Source organism: Cebus imitator, unplaced genomic scaffold (assembly GCF_001604975.1).
Source record: "Cebus imitator isolate Cc_AM_T3 unplaced genomic scaffold, Cebus_imitator-1.0 Scaffold56, whole genome shotgun sequence".
NCBI lineage: Eukaryota > Metazoa > Chordata > Mammalia > Primates > Cebidae > Cebus > Cebus imitator.
This window is the reverse complement of record NW_016107371.1, coordinates 1,089,102-1,108,329: the sequence shown is the minus strand read 5'-3', so window position 1 is coordinate 1,108,329 and position 19,228 is coordinate 1,089,102. Positions and strand designations below refer to the sequence as shown.

Below are 19,228 nucleotides of genomic sequence, written 5' to 3'. Positions count from 1 at the left end.
GTTGGATGTATAGTTTGCAAATATTTGCTTCCATTCTGCAGATTGTCGGTTTACTCTGTTGATAGTTTCATTTGCTGCGCAGAAGCTCTTCAGTTTAATTAGGTCTCGTTTGTCAGTTTTTGTTTTTGTTGCTATTGCTTTTGAGGGCCTAGTCATAAATTCTTTTCCAAGGCTGATGTCCAGAATGGTGTTTTCTAGGTTTTCTTCTAGGATTCTTATAGTTTTAGGTTTTACATCTAAATCTTTAATCCATCTTGAGTTAATTTTTTATATGATGAAAGGTAGGGGTACAATTTCATTCTTTTGCATGTGGCTAGCCAGCTATCCCAGCAACATTTATTGAGTAGGAATTCCTTTCCCTGTTGCTTATTTTTGTTGACTTTGTTGAAGATCAAATGGCTGTAGGTGTGTAGCTTTATTTCTGGGTTCTCTATTCTGTTCCATTAGTCTATGTGTCTGTTTTTGCACCAGTACCATGCTGTTTTGGTGACTGTAGCCATGTAGTACAGTTTGAAGTCAGATAATGTGATGCCTCCAGCTTTGTTCTTTTTGCTTAGGATTGCTTTGGCTATTTGGGTTATTTTTTGGTTCTATATAAATTTTAGAAGTATATAATTTGATTCTATATGAATTTCTTTTCTAGTTCGGTGAAAAATGTTGTTGGTAGTTTGATAGGAACAGCATTGAATCTTTAGGTTCCTTTAGGTAATATGGCCATTTTAATAATATTGATCCTTTTAATCCATGAGCATGGAATGTTCTAACATTTGTTTGTGTCATCTTTGATATATTTGACAATGTCTTGTAGTTTTCCTTGTAGAGATCTTTCCTTGGTTAGATGTTTTCCTAGGTATTGTGTGTGTGTCTGTCTATTGTAAATGGGATTGTGTCTTGATTTGGTGCTCAGCTTGAACATTGTTAGTGTATAGAAATGTGACTGATTTTTGTACATTGATTTTGTATTCTGAAACTTTACTGAAGAAGTTTATCAGTTGCAGGAGCCTTTGGACAGAGTTTTTAGGGTTTCCTAGGTATAGAATCATATTGTTTGTGAAGAGGGATAGTTTGATTTTTTTTCTTTTCCTATTTGGATGCCGTTTAGTTCTTTTTCTTGCCTGATTGCTCTGGCTAGGACTTCTAGTACTATTAATAGATTGAATAGGAATGGTGAGAGTGGGCATACTTGTCTTTTTCCAATGCTCAAGGGTAAGGCTTCCAGTTTTTGCCCCTTAAGTATGATATTGGCTGTGGATTTATCGTAGATGGCTCTTAATATTTTGAGGTACATTCTTTTGATGCCCAGTTTCTGGAGGGTTTTTATCATGAAGAGATGTTGGATTTCATGAAAAACTTTTTCTGTTTTTATTAAGATGATTCTATGGTTTTTGCTTTTAATTCTGTTTTTGTGGTAAATCCAATTTATTGATTTGCATATGTTGAACCAACCTTGCACCCTAGGAATAAAGCCTGCTTGATCATGGTGAATTAACTTTTTGGTGTGCTGTTGGATTTAGTCTGCTAGTATTTTGTTGAGGATTTCTACATCTGTGTTTATCAGATATATTAGCCTGTAGTTTTTTGCCGTGTTTTTGCCAGGTTTTGATATCAGAGTGATGCTAGCTTTGTAGAATGAGTTAGGGAGGAGTTCTTTCTCTTCAATTTTTTTGGAGTAGTTTCAATAAAATTGGTACCAGCTCTTCTTTGTACATCTCGGTAGAATTTGGCTGTGAATCCATCTAGTCCTGAGCTTTTGGCGATTGATAGGTTTTTTAAATTACTGCTTCAAGTTCAGAACTTGATGTTGGTCTGTTAAGGGTTTTAATTTCCTTCTAATTCAGCCTTAGGAGGTTGTGTGTTTCTGGGAATTTACCCGTTTTCTCTAAATTTTCTAGTTTGTATGCATAGAATTGCTCCTAATAGTCTCTGAGGATCTTTAGTATTTCTTTGGAATTCATTGTAATGTCACCTTTGTCATCTGTGATTGTGCTTATTTGTATCTTCTCTTTTATCTTTGTTAATCTAGCTAGTGGTCTATCAGTCTTGCTTATCCTTTCAAAGAACTTTTAGTTTTGTTGTTTCTTTGTATGAATTTTTGTTCATCTTTGTATGAACAAAATTGAGTTTGTTCATTTCTGCTCTGATTTTATTTATTTTCTTCTGCTAGCTTTGGGGTTACTTTGTTCTTGTTTTTCTAGATCTCTAGGTTTGATGTTAGATTGCTAATTTGAGATCTTTTTAAATTTTTGAGATAGGCATTTAGTTCTATAAATTTCTTCTGCTTTTGTAGCATTCCAGAGATTTTGGTATGTTGCATCCCTGTTTTTAATTATTTCAAAGAATTTCTTGATTTCTACCTTAATTTTGTTATTTACTGAAAGCCATCCAGGAGCAAGTTGTTTAATTTTCATGTAATTTTTCAGTTTTGAGAAATCTTGGAGTTTATTTCTATTATTATTGCACTATAGTCTGAGAGTATGGTTGGTATGATTTTGATATTTTTAAATCTGTTGAGACTTGCTTTACAGTTGAGCATGTGGTTGATCTTAGAGTATGTGCAGATGAGAAGAATGTATATTCTATGCTTGATGGATGGAGTATTCCACAGGTATCTATTAGTTCTCATTGGACAAGTATCAAAATTAAGTCCAGAAATCCTTTATTAGTTTTCTGCCTTGATGATCTGTAAATGGGGTGTTAAAGTCCCCTACTATTATTGTGTGGCCGTGTGAGTCTTTTCATAGGTCTAGGAGTACTTATTTTATGAATCTGGGTGCTCTGATGTTGGGTGCATATATATTTGGGATAGTTAAATCTTCTTGTTTAACTGAAATTTTTATCATTATGTAATGCCCTTCTTTGTCCTTTTTTTTACGTTGTTAGTTTAAAATCTGTTTGATCTGATAAGAGGACAGCAACTCCTGCTTTTTAAATATTTTTGTCTTTCTGTTTGCATGGTAGATCTTTCTCCAACCTTTTACTTTGAGCCTATGGGTCTCTTGAAGACAGCAGACAATTGGGTCTCATTCTTTATCCACCTTGCCACTCTGTGCCTTTTAAGTGGGAGCATTTAAACCATTTGCATTCAAGGAATATTGATATGTGAGGTTTTTGATCCTGTCATAAGTTGTTAGCTTGTTGCTTCATAGTTTCTATTGTGTAGTTGTTTTATAGAGTCTGTGGGCTATGTACTTGAGAGTGCTTTTGTAATAGCAAGTATCATTCTTTTGTTTCCGTGTTTAGAACTCTTAAGGAGCTCTCATAAGGCTGGCCTAGTGGTAATGAATTCCCTTAGCTCTTGCTTGTCTGGAAAATATTTTGTTTTACCTTACTTTATAAAGTTTAATTTGGTGAGATAATTATTTTTTGAATATCCCTAAGCTTCGATACATCTGGAAGGCAGCTCATCTGTTGCTTGCTCTAAACTGAAAATGAAGGCCCACATTCTTGAGTATCCCTTCATTTAACTCTCATATCGTCTTCCAAAGACTTATAAATATTAACAAGAAGTCCATTCCAGGTTCCCCATTGTTTCAGTCTCTGCTTTCTTTTCTCAGGGAGTCCATTTTGCCGAACCTTACCTCCACCCCAACCTGCACTCTCTTTTCCAAAACACATTATTAACAAGTAGTAAACCAAGCAATGGGACATAAATCTTCCGGTGTTCTGCCATTAAAATAGGTGGGATAATGACCTCAGGACAAAGATTCCTTTAAGGTATTTGCATTCACCATTGCTGTTTTGCATGTTTTCTTTCAGACGATCTCAACTTTGGTTTCCTGGAACCACTTATTGGTGACAGTCATAAAGTAAGTACATTTAAAATTTTCTTCTTAAGCTATAAATGGAAATCTCAGTTTTGTTCGGTGGCTTTCACAAGAGACAGTTCTGCTCAAATGTTTTATCAAGAATAGTAACATAATGAATGGTTTCGTATATATAAAAGATACTAAAGCCCCTTTAAAAATTTTATGGAAATGATAAATAAATAGAAACAAAGTAAATAACGTACTGCCTGCTTATCACCTTTGAATATTACTTAGAGCATAGTAACGTATGTTTGCAGCCACTGAGTATAGTAGTTTTTATGATATTATCATCCTAGGCGGCTGCCAAAGTCTTCTCAAGGGGCACATTACAACAGCCTTCTCCTTCATATTAAATTGGATCATATTCCTAGAGGTATCTCAAATGTCATTAAGCACCAATTAACAGATATCAGATAGTCTGGCACCTAATGGGCACGTAAGAGGTTTGTATTAGAGAACGAACGTGTGGGTGAATTAACTCATCAATTTGTGTGGCCACTCTGCAAGGTCCTCACCACTGTGAGGCAATGTGGACTCAGCTCTAAATCTAACTCCAGTGTGGTTAGCTCCAAATCTGGATCCAGATACTTGGGTTCAGTTTCTGGCTCTGTCAGTTACTATCGGGGTGACTATGGGAACACATCCAAATATCTCTCTTTCCTGGTTTTTTCATTTATAAAATGAGCCAAATACCACCTATCTTGTAGTTATGAGATTATTACAAGGATTAAATGAGTTAATATTTTCAAAGTGCTTAAAACTGGCTGGCACATAGTAATTACTGCAAAAAATGTTTGTCAAATTAAATAAATTAAGAATATAGGGATATTTCTAGGCCCCATATTTAGAGATTGAAAAACTGGTTTGGTCTGGAAGCAAACAATAAATATACCTGTTTCCTAGATCTTGGTTTCTGATACTATTTTCCAGTGAAAGGAACTGGGTTCCTTGGAGAAATGGCTGATTTAAGAATGTGGCAGGAAATATCCAAGATGAGCCTGGAGTATCTTGTAGTGCTATAAGGTAAAGAAGTGCAAAAAATAAAAATCTGCAATGATGCTTTTATGTGAAAATAATACAGAAGCCAATCAAAAGTACTTTCAGTATCCAAAAATGGAAAATTCGAGCAAAGAAAGAAAGTTAGAATTAGGATATCACCTAAAGTACAGAATACATATCTATACTGATGTAAATACATTATTGAATAAATAAATGAAGAGAATGGACAAATCTCTCATGTGGAAGAATTCCAAATACTGTATGTAAGATACTCTGCCTTTCAGGAGGTAAAGCATAACCCTTCATGGGGGCTGCACAGAATGACTTTCTTCCAAAGAGTGTACTAAAGAAATGGAGTGAAAAAAGTAACTTTACAATGGAGAAACTTGAGCAAACACTATCTCAAGCCAGGTGATTAAGGTTGACATCAACAGTGGCAAGTCACATTGGTAGTAGGTACCCTTGACATGATGTGATGAGAAGGGCACCTTGCTTTTGTGATCTTCCTCCCCAAAACACTGGATCTAAGTCTAATCATGAGAAAAGCATAAGACAAATTCTAATAGATGGACATGCTACAAAATATCTGACCAGTACCCCTGGTCATCAGAAACAAGTGAAGCCTGAGAGAGAGTCACAATCAAGAGAAGTCTAAGGAGACATGAAGACTCAATGTAATGTGGGATCCTGGACCAAAAACAGGACATTAGGTAAAAACTAAAGAAGTTTAACTAAAGTATGGAGATTAGTTAACAATAATGTATCAACATTGGTTCATTAACTGTGATAAATATACCATGCTAATGTGAGATGTTAATATTTGGGAAAACTGGGCATGGGGTATACAGTAACTTTCTATATTATCTTTATAATAATTCTATAAATTTAAAACTGTTTGAAAATAAAACATTTATTTAAAAAACAGTTGAGTTTACACATCAAAACCAAAAACAACAAAAATGAAAGCAAAAAAAAAAAACCAAAAAACTGATTTGGAGGTATACCCTCCAATTTTTAAGTACCATAATAGAGTATTTTGATATTTTGAAAAATGTGAATCCAATCCATTTGTGTTTCAAGACTTACACATGGAGAATGATATTCTGCATTCAAGTTTTGATTTGGATAAAGATATACACATGTATAAAGCATTCTGCTATATTTCTGTTATCCTCAACAGCAGGAAAAAAATAACAACTGGCAAAGCCGAGCTTTTTTTCATGAATGGCTGTTATTTGAGTTCAAAGTGGATTATGATATGTGTTAGTTGTGTATTGCTACATAACAAATTGCCACAAATATAGTGGCTTAAAGCAGTGTGTATTTGTTATGCTCCATCTTCTTTGGTCGGAAGTCTGAGTACAGCTTGGGCCTCTGCTTAGGGTCTTGGAAAGGTGTCATCGAGGTCTTGACTATGCTGTGTTCTTGTCTGGAGCTTGGGTTTTTCCTTCTAAGTGCACATCGCTGTATGCAGAATCCAACTGAGATTGTAGGACTGAGGTCTCCACTTTATTTCTGGCCATTACCTGGGTCACTCTTATGTCCTAGGAATCACCCACAGCTTCCTCTCATGTGGCATCTCACAGGCTTATCACAATATGGCAGCTGATGTCTTCAGCGTCTACAGGAGACACTCCCCTTGCAAACTGCTAAGACATCAAGGCAGTGACATGTTCAATCAAGGCACTGGCTTTGCCATATTCCTTTTGCTAAAAAGCAAGTCACAGGTTGTTTCTGCACTCAGTGAGAGGGGATTACATAGGACATGACTCGGTGGGGATCACCTGAGGGTGTGTCCACTATAATATGAGAGTTACAAAACAGATGCAAGTGGCTGGGCTTTAGGATTCCACCACAGATGAGCAACTAAAGGAGAGGCAAATCAAAAAGCTTACTTCTTGCTTTCCAGCAAACTATAGCTCAAGGTAAATAAATAGGTTTCACCTCCTGCTCCCAACAAACTAGTTAAAAAATACTCCTCAGTTATCAAGTGAGAATTAGGATTATCTGAAGATGAAGGAGTCAGGGTAAAAGATTTGGAGACAGCTCATAAATATATCATCATTTCCCTGACTAATACTTTCTCTTTTTTAGTGAGGAAATTTGCACAAAAATATGTTTTCAACTCCATAGCAACAATGTCTATGTACCTTAATAACTCATTTTATAAAAGTTCAAATAAAATGATCTCATTTTCAACTTTTCATGACTTAATGTTTTTTCATTTTTGAGACTGTTTAGTTTTAGTTTTTTTAATGCTTATGTTTTAAAATTCTGTCTGCTAATATTATTGCTAAATATTGCTAATAATAAAATTCTGTCTTATAATACAATGATGCTGTTTAGGTTATTTTGTTATATTTTACATGATGTTTGTAAATTTTATATTTTAAATGTGTTCAATATTTATTTTCACTAATTTCTTTTTATGAATTCTGAATCCTTTTCTTATAAAATATGAATTACAGAAATACTGGCATGGCCATTTTGCTCCAGCATTGTAATTGCCACCCAGATTTTTAAGACCTCAAAAATATATTTTTTTCCTGATTGTTATTTGTAACATTAAACTGTATAAATCCTTTTATTTAGTTATCTGAAGTGCATTTGCCAAGTTTCTGCTTGCACCTGGAATTAAAGCACAAGATCCCTTATTAGACTGTGTGCCTAACTGTGGGTTTGGATCATGTCATCACTGTGTCTATGAATATCCACAGAGATTACTACAAACCTCTTAGGGGGCTGAACCAGAAACCTTTGCTATTTATGTCTCAGATATGTAGCCACCATGAAGAAAGCAGGTAACCTGTGGAAACACAGCTCATTACTAGCCAAGTTTAAATGCAAAGGAAATATATATTGTAGTAAATTTAACTAAGAAACTCACAAGAGGGACTGGGTATGGTGGGTCATACCTGTAATCCTAGCACTTTGGGAGGCTGAGGTGGCAGATCACTTGTGGTCAGAGACTAGTCCAGCCAACATGGTGAAACATGTCTCTAGTAAAAATACAAAAATGAGCGTGGCATGGTGGTGTATGCCTGTAGTTCCAGCTACTAGCGAGGCTGAGGTGGTAGGATCACTTGAACCTGGGAGGCAGAGATTGCAGTGAGCAGAGATCATGCTCTTGCACTCCAGCCTGGGCAACAGAGTAAGACTCTGTCTCCAAAAAAAAAAAAAAAATTCTGAAGAGGAAGGATTTCTTGTGAACTCCTCCCCCTCTTCTCCTCTTTCTTTTTCCATTCTCTACATACCTATATTTTTCTTTTTCTACTCATTCACAATAAGCCTTAGGCTGTAGCTACTGGTTCCTTTTATGGCAAGGGGTACAAAGCACTGTTATTCAGCACTGTGAGACTGTGATCACCTGTAGCTGTTGGTAGCATAACTCATTTAGCAGATAAAGGTCAGAGCTTACTTGCTTCCTTCTTTCTTCCTTGGGATTGTTTTCTTTGTAGGAATTAAATAAAGGGGTCTTTTTTAAAAATATGAAGTCGATTAGAGTAAATAGAAATAACCTTTCCTGTTTGTGAAGGAGGTATTCAGTGAAAGCACAGAGCAAATGCATTTATCTTTAGCTGGAAGGTCACAGAGTGAAGTGATTCTTGATCAGGGCTAAATTCAGGGGAAAGATTTTTCAAGGTGGTTGTCCTGTGGTAGTCATCAGAGCTCTTTTTCATGATTTTAACTGAGCTTCACTAGGGAATTAGGTTTGCCTAGTGGTTTTATCGGATATATTTGCCATGTATCTTAATATGTAAATCTGGTACATTCACCTTTTACCAAAATTCTGGATCTATTATGTGAATGGAACAACCACTATATCTCTTTGTCCAAAGAGCTGGGTTTATTTTGAAGTGATGCATTTTATAAATAGTATCTTTGTACACTATATCCATCTTTCAATTTTGTTTCTAGACCATCCTAAATCATTTTTGTATTGTGGTGATTAAATCCACATTGGATTTCCTTGTTAGGGAGTGCCTAGGTAATATGTGGTTGTGGCAGTCTGGGAAGACAGGCATTCACCAACCCATTTGTTATTTCTCTTTATTTGGTACTATTCCTGGGGCTGTGTGTCTCCAAAATTACCTCCTCTCATTCTGAGCTCTACTTTTCTGGGATTTCCTATTTCGTGTGTATTCTGTGTTTGGTCATTCCCTGTCTTATTTACCCATTATTTGCTATTGATCCTTTTTCTCTCCAGACACTGTAAGCTCTTGGAGGGCAAGGTCCTGCCTTCTTGTCTTTTATGCCATCGCAGTACTTAGCATCCTCAGCACTTGATGCCTACCTGCCACCATCCTCATACCTCCTCCTCCCACATCAGATCAAAACACTATTTTCTCAAGTCAAAAAAAAAATTACATACCTCCCATTTGCCCTGCCCTGTGCTAAGGGCCACAGAGATGGGGCCAGCCAAGCAAAACTTCCACAGCTGTCTTCAAACCTCCCATCCTCTTCTTACGACCACTTTGTCCATCTCAGAGGTCCTAGGCTCCTTTCTGGCCATTTCTCCTGTGTCTCATCCTCTGCCATCTTTATCCTCACTGAGGTATCAGTGTAGGATTGCCCCTCCTAGGGCGATCATGTTCAAAGAGAGCAATCCTGAAGACTAGGAAGACTTCAGGCCCAAAGTAATGCATTCCCAATGGGGAAATTCCAGGCACTATGATAGGTAATGGTGGAGACACCTTTTACCCCTCCTTGTCCAGCTTTCTGTGGCAGTCTGGGAAGACAGGCATCCACCACACATCATGTAGGTAGATGCATACTTTGCTTGTTGTGAGTCTACCCTGTCTGGGAACTATTAAAAAATGGAAATGTCGGTTGGGTGCTGTGGCTCACGCCTGCAATCCCAGCACTTTGGGAGGCCGAGGCAGACAGATCACGAGGCCAAGACATTGAGACCATCCTAGCCAACATGGTAAAACCCCGTCTCTATTAAAAATACAAAAATTAGCCGGGTGTGGTGGCATGTGCCTGTAGTTCCAGCTACTCAGAGGCTGAGGCAGGAGGATTGCTTGAACCTGGGAGGTGGAGGTTGCAGTGAGCTGAGATGGCACAACTACACTCCAGCCTGGTGACAGAGTGAGACTCTGTCTCAAAAAACAACAACAAAAAACGGAAATGTCGATCTCTGTTCTTAAGGTGTAAGTAACGTAGCAGGGGAGTTACACTAAACATGCCTATGGGGAAAGATGAATGTACTGTTCCAATCACATAATCCTGAGTTGTCATCTCGGTTTTTCTATACTAGCTGTTTAGCCTTGGGCAAGTTTCTGAAAATTCCAGAGTCTCATTTTCTTTATCAATAACACTGGGATAACAAAGCCTAGTCTCATGTTGTTATGAAAATTCAATGAAATATTATATGAGATAGTACATGAGAGAATTGTACGCAATTCTTGGTATGTAGTAAATAGCATGATGCTTGTGCCATCAATAAGCTTAAGGAAGGCAGTGTGGAAGTCTGAGACTGAGAACAGGAGTGTGGAACAAGGCAGTGATGAAGGGGGAGGAGGCTGGAGAGCTTCACAGGAGGGCATTTCTTTGCCTCATGGGAAGCACTGAGTGTTGTCCAATATCTGTGCTTGCACAGGGTGGGTACTTTATCCTCTGATCAATTCTTGGAAGCAACCTGCTGAGGAGTGCTGAAAAGTATGAGTGGAACCTATCAAAAGACAAAATTATAACAAATTTAGTTGTAAAATTGAATTGGCTTTCATTTGTGATTTTAGACTCAGGCACCATCTCATTCCATAAAATAGAATGGTGCTTTGATGGGCTCAACAAGAGGGGCTTTTAGGCAGTAAAAGGCTGAAGAAAGTAGAAACAGGGAATAAAAAGCAGATCAGTCATTTCAAAGACTGCTTTGAAAAATACTTTCCTTATAGAGTTATAACAGAGAGGATTTCTTTATCCTGCTGGCTCAGGTAAACTGGGCCTCTTCTGATAGGTTGCTGTGAATCTCTTGAGTTTTGGAAAACTGGCCCATTTCAAAGTTCCATTTGATGATGTGGCACTTAGCACAAGTGACTCCATTTTGATTTGGTCTGGTCTGTTGGGGCCTAGTACAGGAGCCTAATCCAAAATAATGACCTTCCCTAAATTTTTGTTTAATAAACCCATGCACATTATCAGTCTACGGCTCGAGGGATAAAGGTAGCTTCCTCCCTTACTGTAGCTGTTTGTTTCTAAGTCTCTCTCCTCAATTGGACTATGTGGTCCTCAAAGCAGGGATCTGACATTTCATTCCTGTTATCTTCAGGCCATGAGTATGAGTACATGCTCAGGGCTTAATAATTGGTAGAATGATTGATAGGGTAGAAGATGCAGGAGTTTTATCGTATGTTATCTTTTAACACCAGTAATCATATGATGCATTTACTAAGATGTAGTATAGAGATGTGAACATATTTTTACTGCATGCAAGAACATGGTTCAGTCCAAGGAAAAATGTTAATACGGTGGTTTGTGGTTCTCCAAAACAACATTGTTTGTGGGGTCAGAGGAAGGAAAAATATGTGACTGAGGAAAGTTCAAACAGCCTTGAAAATGCTGGGTTTGGTGCTTGATGAGAAAAAAACCAAACAACGCCCTCCCCGTAAAACTCCCAAGCACATAAAACTGGAAGAAGAATCTGTGTAAAATCAAGCCGGATGCCAAAAGGGATGGGTTGGCAGATTGGAATGGATCACTGCGAATTCCTGCAGCCACCTGGCATGTGATTTAACACTTTTCTGAGCTTTTGTTTTTCCATGCTATTTGGGGCTGAATTTATTCCCATCTTGTCCTTGTCAAAAGCAATGATTTTTTAAAAGGCTGTATATCTTCTTTCCATTCTTGTTTACACCTTGCTGTCCTGCTGTTTACAAGACTGGTCTCTCACACTCTGCCTGGGGTGTTTTCTATTCTTGTGTAGTTAAAATTGCCAGAGGAGATTTTCGAGCTGCTCTATTTTAAAGAGTGGGGGAGCCCTGATGCCTTGTGGAATCCCAGCATGGCATGGCATCTCCCCAATAAAAGAGGCACGTAGCTATTATGAATTTATGACCAACTGTGAAACTTTGCACATTCAAGTATTTTAAATGCTTGAAAGTGCCTGCTGTGCGTCTTGTTACAGAGATATAATACCAGACGTGCTTCTCAGATGGGCTGATGACTCCTTGGAAGTTGCCTGGAGAAGCATGAAATGTAATTTCTTTCCAAAGTAGAGCACTTGCCATTTTCTCCCTAGCACTGGGTTGGAAATAATGTTCTATTGCCTCCTGTCCGGTCCTCTCTGTGGGTTGTCATGATAATTAAATGAAATGATGGATACAAAGTCCTTTAGCGTAGTGCGCCTAGGCACTTAGGAGGAATTTAATAAAGTATGGGTTCCTGTCTCTGTTTAACATATCCTTATTCGTATCTCTAGAAGTGACTCTAGAGAGTGTAGCGTAAGAGTGTCTACACGCTTCAAATTTACCTGTGTATGCAGTAGATCCAAGTAAGTGAAAATGGTATCAAAGTAGGTAGGAGGAAAGATCTAGTCCAAAGGGAGTATGAAATAGCTGCATGTAATTCTTTGAAATGAGCATAGATGTTGACAATGCAGAGGGTGTTGCAGGGACGAGACTAGAGAAGGTGAGTAAGACATTTGCTTTTGTGCAAAATTAGAAGGTGTGAAAAACTCCATAATCAAAATAAATAGCACTTAGCGCAATATTTTAAAAAAATCAAAATGAATGCAAATCAGCCAGGATGGACAAAAGAGCAACATTTTAAATAAAGACAGGATCAGTAACAATGCTGTGCAGAGTCACGTTGGAACCCAGGGCAAAGGAAAAAAATCAGTAATAGTGATCCTGTCTTAATTTAAAATGTTGATTTTTTTATTCATCATAAACATCTTCATTCATTTTTACTTTCTTTAAAACATTGCATTAAAATATTATTTATGTTGATTAATGCTTTTGTGGCACCACCTTAAATCTTGCGCTGAAGGCAAGTGCGCTGCTCACCTATCTGGCCTCTCCATGCCCTTGCCCTGCGATGATGTCCACTGGGCTGGGAGGAAAGTCCCAAAGGGGCCTTCAAATATCCGCTCCTTATTCTTCCCTGACTCTCTGTGCAGTCCTGAGTTTAGCTTAGGCATATTCTTGTGAAAAGACTATACCAACTGAAATTCTGATGTTTTTCCCAATCAAGTGACTGCAGTGAAAGGTACAGTTTGGAAGGAAAACAAAGTAAATCATTCATCAGAAGCTTGGTTTAGGTTGGGGTCAGCAAATGGTGGCTGGCATCCTGGCTGGCTGTTTTACAGGTAAAGTTTTATAGGCACACAGTCCTGCTCATTTGTTTTTGTGTCAACCGTGGTCGTTTCTGTGCCACAATGGCAGAGTTGAGTCGTTGCAACCAGAGACCATACGGTATGCAAAGCCAAAAATATTTAGCATGTGGTCTGTTGCAGAAAGAGGTCGCACCCTTCTGATTTAGGTTATTAAGGCACTCAGATGTTCTTGGATCAGAATATGGTTTTGGCAGTGGTTTAGAACTTCTAGTTGTGTGGAGATTTACATATCAAAAAATTCAAGGATGTCTACAAAAATCATCTGTAAAAAGTGCGGGAAATGGGGAGGGGATTAGAGTTCAAAAAGTAAATCGGGAGAAGCAGTGAGTGTGGTCTGTATCTGTTCCAGCCCTGTAGAGTCCCATCAGGGCCCAGTCGTGACTTGACATCATAGAGATATTAGATACTTGCATGAACTTGACGTCACCCATAATTGATGGTAAGCAAACAATGAGTTTGTAAAAAACTTCATTCATTTGCATAAATGAATCACATAAATGATTCATGGATTTAATTACTTCATTCTGTTAATGTGGTCAATTTCAGTCTAACTTACTTCACTAATTCAGCAAGCATTTATGGAGCATCCATTTGTGCAGAAACTGTATGAGTCACCTTCAAAGTAGTCTACATCTGAGTGTCAGCAAATAAAGATAGGGAGGCCTTGGAATCATATTCTGATGCTCCTTGAATTTTGGGTAGATGGAAGAGACCACAGGGAGAGAAGAGGAGAAAGAAGACTCATTGAAGGCTCTGGATGCTGGCTAAGGAGCTTCAGCTTTACCCAATAGCCAATCAGAAGCTTCCTTGATCAAGGGAGTGGCATGGCCACATCTGCACTTTAATTAGGATGTTCACTGGTGGTGTGTGGAAGAGTGGAGGGTGGATGGAAATAGAAGTTGGGGGACTAGTCAGAAGGCAATTTAAATAGCGTGGGATGATTTGTAGACATAGAGAAATGACAAAGGCCCCAAGTCAGTGGCATCCATGAAAATGGAAGAAAAGACATCTGAGGGTGTTGATTACCGTAAAACCAATTAAGTGTTTAGCTACTTGCTGATGTTGGCCTCCTAATTTGGAGTTGAAGTGATTGGGAAGCTGGAGAAGGTATTAAAAGAAATAGTCCAGATAGAAAAGCAAGTGGGAGGTCAGAAATACTATGGGGAAAACAGAAATGCACCAGTCAGACGAAAGGTGGGGTGGGGGGGATTGGTGCTAGAGACAAAGATTTGGGAATTATTTGAGAAAAGATAATCATAGGGCCCATGGGCATAGAAAGCATCAACAAGGGAAGAAGTTAGAGAATGGAGATGAGCTCTGAAGAAACAACTACGGTAGGATTGTCAGATTTAAAAAAACAGGAAGCTCAGTTAACACTCAATTTCAGATCAACAAAGAATAAAGTTTTAGTATAAGAGTGTTCCATGCCATATAAAAATTGTTCATTATTGATCTGTAATTTAAATTTAATTGAACTTTCTATATCTTTATTTGCTAAATGTGGCCACCTTTGATTGTGGGGATTACTCTCATTTTTGGAATGGGCAAAAGAGGAGGAAACTGGAAGAGTCTAGAAATGGACAGATAGGTCCCAGGAACACCAGGATGTTGTACTATCACAGAATCAAAGGGCAGAGTGGGTTTCCGAAGGGTGGAACAGAAAAGTCAAAGCCATTGCATTTGGCAGCCTGGAAATCAGTAGGGACCTTGCAGGAGGCAGATAGAGACCTGGTTGCAATAGGTTGAGTAATAAAGGAAGAGTGATGAAAATAATCAGTTAGACCCCTCTTTTGGGATGCATGATGGAGAAGAGGAGAGAGAGAAAATTGTAAAGGGTACTAAAATAGAAGGAACATAGAGGCCAATGCTATTTTCCAGCTTTGGGGAAGGATCCCAGAGAGAAGGCATCCAGAAGATGTAAGAGGGGTGGGGGTGAAGGGATAGAGTGAGATGTGGTTGATGCTGGAAGGGCGATCAGGATATAAATGGAGGGATTAACCTTTCCCTGGAGGATGCTTCCTCTTTATCGGAGTCACGAAGGAAGCAAGGGGGAGAGGAAAATACGTGGTGATTTTGAGAGTAGGGAAGGCAGGCCTTTTCTTTCTTTTTGTTGTCAGACTGTGCTATGAGAGTTCATGTTATGAAGGAGGGATTAGGGGGACAGGAGGGGAAAACTCAGGCTCAAAATACTTCTTCTTTGCTGATTGCACAGAACAGATATGAAGAGCTCAGAGGTGCTTATAATTCATCTAACTGGAAACAATTTATTTCCCTCATCTTGTGTCTTCTTCCAGCTCCAGAGATCACTATCGATTCACAGCATAGCCAAATTACTCACCAGGGAAGGGAAAATAACAGAAACAGAATGGAACAGGCTTGCTGTCCTTTATTTTGTTCAACCAGGAGACTCTGGCCTCAAAAGGATTAGGGCCATTTATGCTCATCCCTAGTCCCGCAGGAGCACAGCAGGAATGTACAGCAGCGGGCGTTTTGGGGAATGTGTGGAATTCCTAGTCTGGAGTTTCTGGCCACCATGCAGATTGCGTCATGTGGGGTTAATGGCTTTGCCATGTCACACCCGGCATACCAGGGACTCACAGATACACAGAAGACACACACTAACCCCAGTCACCTTTCTGTCTTCTAGAAGCTGAGGTCAAAGGCAGCCAGGTTATCCCACAAATGGGAGACAATGAGACTGAGGATCAAAACAGCCTGCAATGTCTTAGCCGCTTTTCCTCTCTGCTGGTAAGAGCAGGAATGCCTTTGCAGCGCAGGGAGGGAGCCATTTGCAGAGCTGAGGAAGCCTGGGAAGGTTGAGAGAGAGAGTTATTTCGGGGAGGAGGTGGAGGAGTGCTGTCTGCCTAGAGAAGTTCTTCAGTACCTCCACCTCCAGAGAACAGCAACATTTCCAACTTCCCTACAGCCCTCTTTCCCCCCCTCACTCCCTCCTTCAACACAAAAGTACAAATGCAGTTCCTAAAAGTAGGCCAGGCGCTGTGGCTCACACCTGTAATCCGAGCACTTTGGGAGGCAGAGGTGGGCAGATCACGAAGTCAGGAGATCCGAGACCATCCTGGCCAACATGGTGGAACCCTGTCTCTACTAAAAATACAAAAATCAGTTGGACGTGGTGGCGCACACCTGTAGTCCCAGCTACTCGGGAGACTGAGGCAGGAGAATCTCTTGAATCCAGGAGGTGGAGGTTGCAGTGAGCTGAGATTGTGATTGTGTCACAACAACATTATCAATCAACTGGATTTAATTTACATTTATACAATCCACCCAACCACAGAAGAATTGACTAACAAAATATATTCCAAAATATACTATAAATCATAAAAAACCTCAACAAGTTTAAGGAAATTGAAATTATGCAGAGTATATTCCCTGGCTACAATCAAATCAAATCAAATCAAATCCTTGGCTAGATATCCCTAACAGAAAGAAGGTAGGAAATTCTCCAAACAGTTGGAACTAAACAACAAAATTTCAAGTAGAATCTGTAGATTAAGAAAAGTTTCAAGGAAATTAAAAAAATACATAAAAGTGAACAAAAATGAAAATACAACATCAAAATTTGTGTAACTCAGCTAAAGCAGTTCTGAGAGGAAAATTTATAGCACTAATACAATGCTTGCATTCAAAAACAGGAAGGCCTCAAATCAATAATCTGAACTCCTATCTCAAGAAACCAGTTTTTCAAGAAACTAGAAAAAGACCCAAATAAACCCAAAGCAAACATAAGAAAGAATATAATAAATATAAAAGCAGAAATTAATAAAACTACAAAGAGAAAAAAATAAAGAAAAAAATGAAACAAAAAGCTATTTCTTTGAAGAGCTCAATAAAATTGATAAACCTCCAGTAACACTGACAAAGAAGAAAGAGAGAAGACACATATTGCCAATATCTGGAATTAAAAAGGGGACATCACTACAGACATGCAGACATCAACGGGAATAATAAGGACATACTACAAATAACTCTACATGTATAAGTTTGACAACTTACATGAAATGAAGCAATTTTCCAGAAAGCACAAACTACCACAATTCATACAATATAAAAAAGAAAATTCTGATAGTCTTATAACTGAGGAAATTGAATTAGTAATTTAGAAACTTCCAAAACAAAGTTTCAGGCCCAGATGATTTCACTAGAAACTTCTATAAAACATTTAATTAATTTAATTAAAACCAATTCTCTACAACCTCTTCTAGAAAATAAAAGATGAGGAAATATTTCCCAATTAATTTTATGAAGCTGGTATTATTCTGATACCAAAACCAGAAAAAGTGCAATAAAAGAAAACTAGAGACTAACTACTCTTATGAAGATAGATGTGAGAATCCTTAACACATTAGTGAATAGTGTTCAGTAATATATAAAAGTAATTATATGTCATAACCAAAGGTGGTTTATTCTAGGGTTGCAAGAATGGTTTTATATTTGAAAATCCTCAATGTAATTCACTATATATACAGCCTAAAGAAAAAATCACAATCATACTAATTGATATACAGAAACCATATGACAAAATTAAATAATAATTCATGGCAAAAACTCTCAGAAAAATAAGAATAGAGGGAATCTTCCTCAAATTAATAAAGAGTATCTATAAAAACACCAATAGCTAACATTGTTCTTAATGGTAAAACATTGAATTCTTTCTCCAGAAGATCAGGTAAGGATGACTGCTCTCACCACTCCTATTCAATATAGTTCTGAAAGTTCTACATGGTGCAATAAAGTAAGAAGAGCAAATAAAAGCCATACAAATCAGAAAGGAGGAAATAAAACCATTCCTATTTGCAGGTGACATGATTGTCCACTCGAAAAATTCAATGGAATCTACAAAAAAATCCTCCTAGAACTAATAAATGAGTTTAGCTAGGTTGCAGAATGTAAGATAAACATATAAAAATAAATTATGCTTTTATATACTAGCAATGTACACATGAATATTGAAATTAATTATACAATATCATTTACAATCTCTTGAAAACATATGGAATACATATATGTATATCTAATGAAACATTTACAGGATTTGTATGCTGGTAACTACAAAATGCCAATAGAATCAATCAAAGAGTATCTAAATAATAGAGAAGTGTAGATTGGATTTGTGTTTGTGGATTGGAAGAGTCAACTTAGTAAAGATGTCAACTCTCCCCAAAATGATATTCAGATTCTGGTTTAATGAAATTCTTATAAAAATCCCAACAAGAATTTTGGAGACATGTACAAGATTATTCTAAAATTTTTATGAAAAAGTAAAGCAGCTAGAATGTCTAAAATCATTTCAAAAAAGAAAGGGAGAAATCACTGAACCTAATTTCAAAATGAGTATAGCTACCATAGTCAAGACTGTGTGGAATTAGCAAAAGAGATTGACACATAGGACAGAACAGAGAACCTGAAAACAGTCACATATACATCACCCCACAACCTAAAAACCAATTCAAAATGAACCATACATTTAAAATGAAACATAAAACTAGAAAACTTTTAAAAGAAAACATACCAGAAAATCTTCAGTACCTATGGACTACTGAAGAGTTCCTAAACATGATATCGTAGCATGATCTATAAAAGAAAAAAAAATAAAATAAATTAGACTTCATCCAAATGTAAAATGTTTGTTCTATGAAGAACTCTGTTAGAAGGATGAAAAAAGCTATAGACTAGGAGAAAATATTGCAAAACACCTCTCTAGATTAGACTAAAGAACTCAAAACTCAACAATTTTTTAAAAAACCAAAAATCCAATGAGTGAATAGGCAAAAGATATTTCTTACTCTAAAGTATACTTAGCTAGCAAATAAACTCATGAAAAGATGTTCCGCATCCCTAGCTACTGGGGAAATGCAAATGAATGCCATGATGAGAGCACCACACACCTATTAGAACAGTTAAAATAAAAATAGTGATAATGCCTGTATTAGTCTGTTCTCACACTGCTAATAAAGACATACCTGAGACTGGGCAATTTATAAAGGAAAGAGGCTGAATTGATTCACAGTTCGGCATGACTGGAGAGGCCTCAGGAAATGTACAATCATGGTAGAAGGGAAAGCAAACA

At 37.7% G+C, this 19,228-nt stretch overlaps 1 protein-coding gene across 4 annotated transcripts in view; it reads left to right on the top strand.

Moving 5' to 3' along the window:
* NCALD (neurocalcin delta) overlaps nucleotides 1–19,228 on the top strand; it is a 446,431-nt gene that overhangs the window by 211,413 nt on the left and 215,790 nt on the right. For all 4 annotated transcript variants that reach the window (XM_017528903.2, XM_037738648.1, XM_037738649.1 and 1 more), the window contains one exon: nucleotides 3,757–3,806. The gene's annotated coding sequence lies outside the window, so the exon portion shown is untranslated. The remainder of the gene's footprint in view (nucleotides 1–3,756; nucleotides 3,807–19,228) is intronic.